Source organism: Ursus arctos, chromosome X (assembly GCF_023065955.2).
Source record: "Ursus arctos isolate Adak ecotype North America chromosome X, UrsArc2.0, whole genome shotgun sequence".
NCBI classification, from domain to species: domain Eukaryota; kingdom Metazoa; phylum Chordata; class Mammalia; order Carnivora; family Ursidae; genus Ursus; species Ursus arctos.
Window position 1 is genome coordinate 87,131,342 of NC_079873.1, and position 11,720 is coordinate 87,143,061.

Genomic DNA, 11,720 nt, shown 5'->3' on the forward strand with positions numbered 1-11,720 from the left:
AGTTTGTATTTTCTTAAGATCTGTATAAATGGAATCATGAGAGCATGCTCTTTTGGGGCTGGCTTCCTTCACTCTACAAAAGTATTTTTAGGTTCATCCATATTACTGTATCAACAGCTCATTCCTTTTTATTAATGAGTAGTATTCCATGGTATGGGCATACACCATTTGTTTATCCACTCACTTGTTGATGGATATCTGGGTTGTTTCCACTTTTTGGCTACTACACATGGAGTTTCTTTAACATTCATGTACAAGTTTTTGTATGGACATATGCTTTCTTTTTTCTTGGGTATATATCTAGAGATGGAATGCGTGGGTCAGAGGGTAGTTGTGCATTTAACTTTTTAAGAAACTGCCCAACTCATGGTTGTATCATTTTATATTCCCACCGGAGGGGTTATGAGAATTCCAGTTCCTTCATGTCCTCATCAGTATATATCATTTTAAGAGGTACATAGGTGGTATTTCATTGTGGTTTCAACTTGCAATACCCTTGATGACTAATGATGTTGACCATCTTTTCATGTGATTATTTGTGATCCATGTATCTTCTTTGGTGAAATAGCTGCTTAAATCTTTGGCTTTTATTTTTATTGGATTGTTTGTTGTTAAGCTTTGAGTGTTCTTTATAAATCCTGAACACAAGCCTTTTATGAAAAATATGCTTTGCAAATATTCTCTCCCAGTTTGTAGCTTTTCAGTCTCCTAATAGTATCTTTTGAAGAGCAAAAATTATTTTCCATGAAGCCTTTGATCATTTTTTAATGAGTTGAGCTTATGATGTTGTATCTAAGAGACTGTTCTCTAACCAAAGGTCACAGAGATTTTCTCCTATGTTTTCTTCTAAAAGTTTTATAGTTTTAGGGTTTACATTTAGGTCTATGATCCATTTTGAGTTAAATTTTTGTATGGGATGAGGTTTAGATTGAAGGGGTTTTTTGGCATATGGATAGTCACTTGTTTCAATCTTATTTATTGAATTGCCTTTGTCTAAAATTAGTTGTCCATATATGTGGCTTTTTAAAAGATTTATTTATTTATTTGACACAGAGAGAAAGAGAGAACAAGGGAGAGGGCGGAGAGGCAGAGAGACAGAGAGAGAGAGAGAGAGAGGGAATCTTTCAAGCAGAATCCCCACTGAGCCAGAAGCCTGATGCAGGGCTCGATCTCACAGCCCATGAGATTATGACCTGAGCTGAAACCAAGAGTCGGATGCTCAACTGACTGAGCCACCCAGATGCCCCCAAATATATGGTTTTGTTTTGGGACTCTGCTCTGTTCCACTTATCTGTTTGTCTTGATGCCAAGACCACATTGTCTTGATTGCTGTAGTTTCATAAGAGTTGAAATCAGAGAGCATTAGCCTTCAACTTTGTTATTCTTTTTCAGAGTGGTTTTAGCTATTATAGGTCCTCTGCATTTCAATAGACATTTTAGAATCAACTTGTCAATTTCTGTAGAAAAGAAACAGATTTTAATTGAAATTGCCTTAAATCTATAGATCAACTTGGGGAGAACTGACCTATTAACAAATCGAATATTCCAACCCATGCACAGGGTCTATTAATTAAAGGATATCTTTAATTTGTCTCAACAGGTTTTATAGTCTCCAGTCTTACACACATTTTGTCAGCTTTATCCCTCCCTAAGTATTCATCCCTAACCATCCTTAAGTGTTTATGAGCCCTAAGTGCTATCACATGTAGCATTGCTCCCTAAGTTTCAATCCCTGATTGTTCACTGCTAATACATAAAAATGCAAACTGATTTTTGCATATTGATCTTATAACCTGAAACCTGATAAACTCTTGCATTAGTTCTAGTAGCTTTTTGTACATTCCGTCAGATTTTCTATATAGACTTTCATGTTGTCTATGAAAAAAGAGAGTTTTACTTTTTCCTTTCCAACATGGATGTCTTTTGCTTATTGACCTGACTGCACTGTCTAGAACATCTAGTACAATGTTGAAAATAAGTGATGAGAGTAAATGCTCTTGTCTTAGTCTTGGTCTTAGGAAATCATTTAGTCGCTCACCATTACATATGATGCTACTTATATGTTTTCACTGTTGCTCTTAATGTGATTGAGAAAACTTCCTTTGATTCCTGTTTTGCTGAGAGTTTTAATGAGGAATGGATGTTGAATTGTGTCAAATGACTTTTCTACATCTATTGAGATCATAATATGTTTGTGTATGTATTAATTTGTTAGTACGATGAGTTGCACTGATTGCTTTTGAATGTTAAATCAACTCAGTATTCCTGGGATAAGCCAACTTTGTTGTGATGTGAACCCTTTTTATGGATTCAATTTGCTAAAGTTTTGTTAAAAATGTTTGCCTCTAGGTTCATAGGAATATTGATCAGTGGTTTTTTGTTTTCTTTTTTTAGAGAGAGTGAGCAAGCGAGCTCGGGGAAGGAGCAAAGTGAGAGGGAGAGAGATCATCTTAAGCAGGTTCCACGCCCAGTGTGGAACCCAACTTGTGGCTTGATCTCACGACTCTGAGATCATGACCTAAGTGAAATCAAGAGTCAGCTGCTTAATAGACTGAGCCACCCAGGTGCCCCCTAATCAGTAGGGGTTTTTTTTGTTTGTACTGTCTTTGTCTGGTTTTGGTATCAGAGTAATGCTGGCCTCATATGAGGCCAATAATGCTGTCCTCATAGAACTCTCCTTCCATTTTTGGGGAGAGTTTTTGTAGAATGTATATTATTTCTTCCTTAAATGTTTGATGGAATTCACCAGTAATCACATTTTTTTCACATAAATTTTTTTAGCATAAACAAATATAAGAAACAAACATAAAGGCTTTTTGTGATTTGGTTAATGTTTACATATAGCCATAACTTTTCTAAAATTTGTGCTTTAGGATCATTAGTTTTCACTGTATTCAATCGGACAGAATGAAACTCCTGCTCACCCAATGCATTTTTAATGACTGTATGGAGATAGGATATATATATATATATATATATCATAAAATTCACCTGTTTAAACTATACAGTTCAGTGTTTTTTAATATATTCAGAGTTGGACAATCATAACCATAATCTAATTTTATTCTTTTTCTTTTTAGAGAGAGAGAAAGTATGCAAGCAGGGGTGGGGGGGCAGAGGGAAAGAGAGAGAGAGAATCTTAAGCAGGCTCCATGCCCAGCACGGAGCCCAATGTGGGGCTCAATCTCACAACCCTGACAGCATGACCTGAGCTAAAATCAAGAGTCAGATACTTAACTGACTTAGCCACCCAGACACCCCACCATGATCTAATTTTTTTTAAAGATTTTATTTATTTATTCGACAGAGATAGAGACAGCCAGCGAGAGAGGGAACACAAGCAGGGGGAGTGGGAGAGGAAGAAGCAGGCTCATAGCAGAGGAGCCTGATGTGGGGCTCGATCCCAGAACGCTGGGATCACGCCCTGAGCTGAAGGCAGATGCTTAACCGCTGTGCCACCCAGGCACCCCCCCCACCATAATCTAACTAGAACATTTTTATTACCCCCAGAAAAAACCCTATACCCATTAGCAGTCACTCCTTACATACCCCTCCCCATTTTCTGACAAATACTAACGTACTTTCTCTGTCTGTGGATTTGCCTATCTGAATGTTTCATATAAATGGATAAATGGAATTATGCACTTGGTCTTTTGTGACTGGCTTCTTTCACTTATCATGATGTTTTCAAAGTTCATCCATGTTATAGCATGTATCCACACTTTATTCCTTTTTAGTGCCTAATGATATTTTATTGTAAACACCATGTAATTTTAAGGAAAATACTTTCAACTTATATTGGATACACTAATGCTACAAAAAAAAAAAAAAAAGCCAAATTCTTCAGGGAAAAAAACCCAGCAGTTTCCAGTCAAGACAGTGGGTTCACAAGGATACCAGGAGCCTAATCACATTAACAATGGTGATAAAATATACTCTTTTTTCATTAAAAAATATAACAAAGAAAAAAAAAAGACAAACTGAAAACAGACTGTTAAGTATAGAGAACAAACTGATAGTTATCAGAGGTGAGGTGAGTAGGGAGGATGTGTGAAATAAGTGATATGGATGAAAGTGTACACTTATGATGAGCACGGAGGAATGTATCACATTGTGGAATCACTATATTGTACACCTGGAACTAATGTAACACTGTTTATCAACTATATTGGAATTAAAATTTAAAAAATAAGCAAAAAAAGAAACGAAAAATATAACAGATTATATTGATGGTTGCACAGCCCTGTGAATATACTAAAAGCCAGAGAATTGTAAATTTAATTAGGTGAATTGTGGGATATATGAATTATACCTCAATCTAGCTGTTTTTTTAAAGATGTAACCGGGATGCCTGGGTGGCTCAGTCAGTTAAGCGTCTGCCTTCAGCTCACGTCATGATTTCAGGGTCTTGGGATCAAGTCCTGCATTAGGCTCCCTGCTCAGAGGTGAACCTGCTTCTCCCTCTGCCTGCCCCTCCCCCTGCTTGTGCTCTCTCTCTGACAAATACATAAATAAAATATTTAAAAATGAAAAAAATAAAGATATAACAGATAAAAGTCTGTTTACCAGAAAGGGAAGGGAGGTAGCAAATGAGTAGGAAGCTGAAGCCACAGGCTTGGGTGAGTTGTTCTTAGGCATTTTGCACACAGTACCTTTCATTGGTTACTGCTTCAGGAGTTATATTCACCATGTGTGATGTAGAGAGAATCACAAGAATTAGGACTATAAGATGTCCTTAGGTAGTAACAAAAGAACTTGTTTATTCATCCTATCTTTTCTATACTCAATAAATATTGTCTTAGAATCCATATGTACCAGGTACTATTCTAGAAACTCGTGATCAGTGATGGCATAGATGATGATGGTATGTGAAAAAGATGTATACGAACAAAACTGATATGAAAGCCTCCAAAATGTAATGTTGTGCCTTTCTGTGGTTTTCAAATTTTCTAAAATGAACATGTATTCCTTTTATATTGTCTTTTAAAAAAATCAAAAACATGAAGACTAACCTACATATTTTCTTCAGAGGTTATTTTTATTGGATTAGAGGAGGCTCAACTGTTATTCAAAACATGCAGTTATCCTAACCAAGATCTCAAGTTATTCCTGTGGGGTTTTTTTCTTGTTTTTGTTTTTGTTTTGTTTTGTTTTATTTTGTTTTGTTTTTGCTTGTTTGCTTATTTATTTATCTATATCCATTCATTCATCTGGGGAGGGGGCAATTCTTCTTAGAAGAAAGGGGAAGCGTACTAGTTTTCTTTTGCTGTGTATCAAAATACTACAAATTTAGCAGCTTAAAAAATACTATTATTTCAGTGGATTGGGAGTCTGGGCACAGAGTAGCTGGTTTCTCAAATCATCATCTTGCTAGGCTGAAATCAAGGTATTGGCTCGGGCTGACATCTCACCTGTGGCTCTAGGCTCTCTCCAAGATCCCACGGTGTCGGAGGACTTTGTTTCCTTGCAACTGCTGACCTTATGGCGGCTGTCTTCAAGGCCGGCAGGAGGAGCACGTCTACTGTTTCTTCTTCTCTCCTTTAATCGCTAACCTGATGAAGTCAGGCCTACCCAGCACAATCTCCATTTTGACCAACTCAAAAGCAACATCTGCAAAATACCTTTCCCCTCGTATTCACAGAGCCCACCCACAATCAGGGGAGGTTATTACACAGGGTGTATATACCCGAGGGTGGGAATCTTAGGGGCCACCTTAGAATTTCACCTACCACAGAAGGGTTCTTTAAAGGATTATAAGCTTTCCTAATTATCCTTCAGTTCACTCACAAGAAGAACTGAAGCATGTTCTGTAAATTAACTACACACACAAAATTAACAATAAAACTATGAATTACAATAGCAATATAGAAGAGCTATGTTTGAAGAGGGGAAGCTTTAGATCCTCTTAATGAAATTAACCGTTTCTTGTATATACAAATTCCATTGTCAGGAAAAATTATAAAAGAATCAAAAGGGACAAAAAAGTATTAGTGGGTGTCTTGTTGAGTTTACCCATCAGGGTTATCTCCACCTTTCATTGACTTTCAATTATTTTACAATTCTATGCTGTAGGTTACTGAAAGCACTATAAATAATTTTTCCATATGCAAATGAAATCTGTTAGTGGAAAGACAATTGATTTTCCTCTCCCTCTGTGGACAAAGCCGTTTTGAATCTCTTTGTAAATTCATTTCATAAGCTATCTCTGCTCTTTGAATTAGCCTTGAACCAATAACATCTTTCTGGCTCTTTCATTGGTTAACGAGTTAAATAAAATCTTTGACATACACTCGTTTTACATTTGTTTGATCGTCATGATTTTACCTTTAAAATATTAGCCTTTAACACTACCTATCTTTTAAATTCCAAAGAATTTTTTAAAATATTCCGTTTCAGCAATGATAATTAGCCATAGTGTAGGATTTCTGCGCAGATCATAAGCCAGCTTTTGTGATGTTGATTATCTGGTTAGTGACAAGTATTTTGCTATTTCCTTGCTCAATACATTTAAAAACTGCCTCTTTTTGTTTTTAATTTTTGAATCATGCATACTTGAAGTAAAGTCATGTTGGTAAAGTAATGATTGCATTAAAGCCTGTAAGGCAAGCTTTTAAGAAATCAGAGAATTTGTTCCGCTAAGATTCTGTATCTTACTTCCTAACATTAGGATAATGGGGAAAAAATGTTAATTCTCCTTCACAGTTCATTATTTAAAATGTGCTTCAGTAATCAGTCTTTTCTGATTCCATAATTCAACCTACCAGTTTGGTGTGGGGAATCTGGCTATTTAAATACAAGCACGTTATTATTATTATTATTATTATTATTACTTTGGCTGAAAGCTGAATTTCTGAAAGAAATAAATCAAATGCAGCTTTTTGAAAATTGGAGCTATTATGCTAAGCTGATGTATCCTTGCAGAGAAAAAGAGCAAAGCACTTGGAACTAATAGAATTGGCTGAACACTGGGATTTTTAAAAGGGCCTGGCGCATTTCCTGGCTGACCTCTCTCTCAGCATAATGTCACAGTAAATTGGAGTGGCATCTGAGTAATACAGACACACACATCCTTGACATATACTAGTCACAATCATAATGTTTTACACAGCACTTATTATGATTTTATTCAGCTTAAAATGTGTAGAACATGCACTCACAAGTAAAATTTAATATTGGATTATTTTCTCGAAATTGATTGGAGTAGTAGGTGATAACTACGTTCCCTAGCAACAATAATACTGCCTAATTTATGAACACTGACATTAGCCAGCAGAATCAAAGCAGCCTTGAGAAAATTTAAAGGGACAGAAACACCATATTGTTGAGCTCCACCTTATTAGGACTAAGAACACAGAAGGTTCACCCAATCATCCCTTTATCCTAGGGAAGTTGTTATATAAGGCTTTTTGTTTTGTTTTCTTTCTTCATTAGTACTTACAACCTAAAGGAGGGAACTGAATTATCTCTTAGATTTCATCAATTTTCAAAGAAGTCTAGCAATGCTTTGAAAGCCGTCCCTTATCCAGTCATTAGCAGAAATTGTTAGAACGCATGTATCTTTAGTTTATCACTGTTGGGGGAAACTGCCTGATGAGGTCTTGGATTATATTCACAAAGCTGCTTTGGTGTCCTGTGGATAGAGATGCTTATGTGTATAGATAACAAATCATGGCCATGTCTCCTTGATTAATAAGTCAGGGACTGAGGTCACAAAAATTAATCACACCATAATTTCTGCTCTGCGGAAGTTTACAGTCTAGCAGGGACAGCAGATATAAAAGAAATTAATTACCATATAAAGCATATAATGTGGACATATACAAAGTGCTATGGAAAAACAAAGAGAGGAGTGATTATGATGAAATAAAGAGAGGGATAATAGAAGTGGAAGAAGGGGTTCCCAAGAGGTGACTTTTGGGGAGGATCAAAGAATTACCAAGCAGGGAAGAGGGAAGGGGGATTTCCATCAGAGGGAACAGCTTAAGTAAAATGTATGTAACACTGACTTTTACATTACAACAAAAAATGTACATGTTTTTCATTGGCATTACAAAAAATACACATTTCCATTAGCACCTTAAAAGGGGTTGATGGATTTGGTTTTCCACTTCAGCAGGTCCAAAAGCAAGATGCTTTTATGTCCTAATTTTATGTCCTAATACAGAATTAAGTATTGGGCTGCCTGACTGGCTCAGTCTATTAAGCATCTACCTTTGGCTCAGGTCATGATTCCAGGGTCCTGGATCCAGCCCAGGTTCGGACTCCCTGCTCCACGGGGTGTCTGCTTCTCCCTCTCCCTCTGCCCGCCCCCACCCCCACTTGTGCTCTCTGCTCTCTCTCAAATAAATAAATAAATAAACAAATAAATAAAATATTTTAAAAACAGAATTAAATAAGTATGTATTCCAAACCAGCACTAGCCATAGCTACTTTAATTGACAAAAAGATGTTAGTGTTATTATAACACGTGTTGATTTTTTTACTTTAATTTTTTTAATCTCAAGATAAGAACCATTATACAAATTTCCCCAGTATTTCAAAAGAACCTTGAGATTAAAAATGAAAAGATGACTTCATTTTCTGAATGTTTTTTTTAAAAAAGATTTTATTCATTTGACAGAGAGAGAGCAGGAGAGCACAAGCAGGGGGAGCGGCAAAGGGAGAGGGAGAAGCAGGCTCCCTGCTGAGCAGGGAGCCAGATGCGGGGCTCAGTCCCAGGACTCTGGGATCATGACCTGAGCCAAAGGCAGTCACTTAACCAACTGAGCCACCCAAGTGCCCCTATTTTCTGAATGTATTATCTAGGTATATTTGGTCTAAGTATTTTTGGTTTTTTGGACAGCCCTTCTAAAATGTAGCATGCTTAAATTTCATACCTGAATGTTTGTTATAAACTCTCACACTCATGCTTCGTGAATCACAATATAGGGAGGTGGGACACAGGAATTTGTACTGTCTACAAATTCCTCAGGTTATGCTTAGATACTACTGCTTTATTTGGCCTAAAGGTGCAGCTAAGGCAGACTTTCTTCCTAGATCACCACAGAACTGCGAAGGAATTGCAAATTAATTGCCTAAAAAAATTGTAGACAGGTTTAACAATAGATATAACTACATGTATGAGAAAGGGTAAAAAGGAAAAGTTCAAAATTGTTTCATTTTAATTTCTTTGTTAGTAAGAGCAAGAATTCACAGAACACATGTTTATCCAAAAATGATTCTTAGAATTTTAAGAAAGCGGTGTCTGGGAGGCTTAAGCGGTTAAGCATCTGCCTTTGGCTCAGGTCATGATCCCAGGGTCCTGGGATCGAGCCCTACATCATCGGGCTCCCTGCTCAGCGGGGAGCCTACTTCTCCTTCTCCTGTTCATCCTGCTCATGCTCTCTCTCAATCTGTCAAATAAATAAATAAAACCTAAAAAAAAGTATTTTAAGAAAAAGAAAAAGGTAGCTACATACAATAGTAGGTAACATCATGTTTCAATTTGCAAGTGTAGGGGAAGAAAAACTTATCCTCTAACCTCTTGGATTCTGTTTCTGGGGATGTGTGAATTAAACTGACAAAAGATGGTTTAGCAAGAGAAAAAACAGTAAGCATGCAATGTATATATACAAGGGAGTACTTAGTGATGAGTAACTCAAAGGGGTAGTTATAATTTGGGGCTTATATATCTAACTTAGTTGGGGAAAGGGAGTGGGGGAAAAGCTTCTATGGGATGAATAGGTTTCTTTAGGAAAGACAAATGAGTTTCTAAAAGAACAAATACTAGAGAAGAAAGTTTTGTGATAATTTTGTTTATGCAGCTGTGAGTGGTCTTTCTGTCTTCTTCATGGCCATGGAACTCACCCCGAGAGGAGATTTATGGTAGGTTTACTATTGATCTCCCTCCCGGCAGTAGAAGCTTTCCCCAAGAGGGAATTTATGGCAGTCTTCGTTTCTCGGAAGTTTCTGCTTTTAAGGGAAACAGGTAAGGGAAGTTCTGAGAAGGCAGGCTTCTTTCTATATCTGTTGAATTTCAAACGTCTTCAGTTTAAAATAATCTTTTTACCAACTATGGGGTTCCAAGTGTGTCCCTACAGACAGCAAGAAACCATTTTGGAATGGAGTGTGTTCAAGTATTTAAAGTCAGAGCATGTATTTTTGCTCAAAAACAGGGAAACAGAGCAAGGATGTATACAAATAACTGGACAAGGCACATTGGTTATCATATACTAGTGAGAACTGAAACCAGTATAATTCCCCATCCCTGTGTTAAACAATTCTAAGAGCACGCATATTTTCTTATCCCTCCGTTAAATTATATCGACATCAGCCATACTTTCCTGTCCTTAAACTGGAAGGAGGCATAAAAACTTAGCTTCTCACTGCAGGAAATATTTGTTCTTAGAAGATAAGCCAACTCAAATAGCTTGATCATCAAGATTCACTTCAAGATCCTCATCCTTGCTGTGCTTACGAACCCCACACTATTTTATCATAAACTCTCCCCAATCTATAGCAGAATCCTGCCCTCAAAATCACCTTAAAATCATCCTTTCCAGGCTCTAAAACCCTAAAACATCCTTCCTTAATTTCTCCATTTTGGAACAACACTTAGACTGGCATGGTGTTTTTCTCTTACACCATAGTAAGTCTAATAAACTTAGCATCACTTGATCAACAGGTTGTTCCGTAAAAACTGTGAACCCCTAGCAAAAATGGCCAAATTTCACTAGTTGTCCTTTCAATGGAATATTAGGTGTTGTCTAGCAGACCTTTAAGGATTATCTGATACTATTAAGATCTGTGCTTTTCACTCTCTTTGGGCTATCTTATTATTCTGTATGTGATAGAAAATTGATAATAATGCAAACTATTTTTAGCCATAGAGATGCAAGCAATTTTTTTTTCTGGTTGGGGATGCAATTGATTGAAGAAGAGATGATTCCACACATTACATTTTACTTCCCTGTGAGTGTTGGCCAGTTTTGCAATGCTTAGAGAATTCATATGGTTATATATGTCCCTGTTCTTTGGATTCTCCTTTCAACCATTATTAACTTCTTCCTTGTTTAATTATTAATGAGTGAATTAAATAAAACCTTTGATGGGTGTTTATTTTATATTTGCATAAATCGTGATTTTACCTTTTTGAAATTATCCTTTAACACTGATGATCTTTGGGGGAGTAAAGAGTCAACCCTAGGATGGAACAAGTAAAAGGCATGAGACTTGGTTGAATATCTACATGAGTGATATGCCAGAACTAAAGGGTGAAGAAAAAGAACAGATTTGAAATTTGGTACCTAGGACCATGATAAATGAAGCAGGCTGTATTAGGGTTCTCCAGGCAAACAGTTATTTAGCTCACATGATTGTGGGGCCTGGCAATGCTGAAATTTGTAGGGCAGGCAAGAAGACTGATGGCAGTTGATGTTGCAGTCTTGAATCTGAAATCTGCAGTGCAGGCCAGCAGGCAGGAAGGTCACGTAAGGTTTCTTCTATGTTGCAGTCTTAAGGCAGAATGGCTTCTACTTTGCTCAGTCGGTTAAGCATCCGACTCTTGGTTTCAGCTCAGGTCATGATCTCAGGGTCGTGAGATTGAGCCCTGAGTAGGGCTCCATTCTCAGTGTGGAGTCTGCTTGAGATTCTTTCCCCTCTATTTCCCTCCCTCTCTGATCCTCAGCCTACTCGTGTGTCCTCGCTCTCTCTCTGTCTCTCACTCAAATAAATGAATAAAT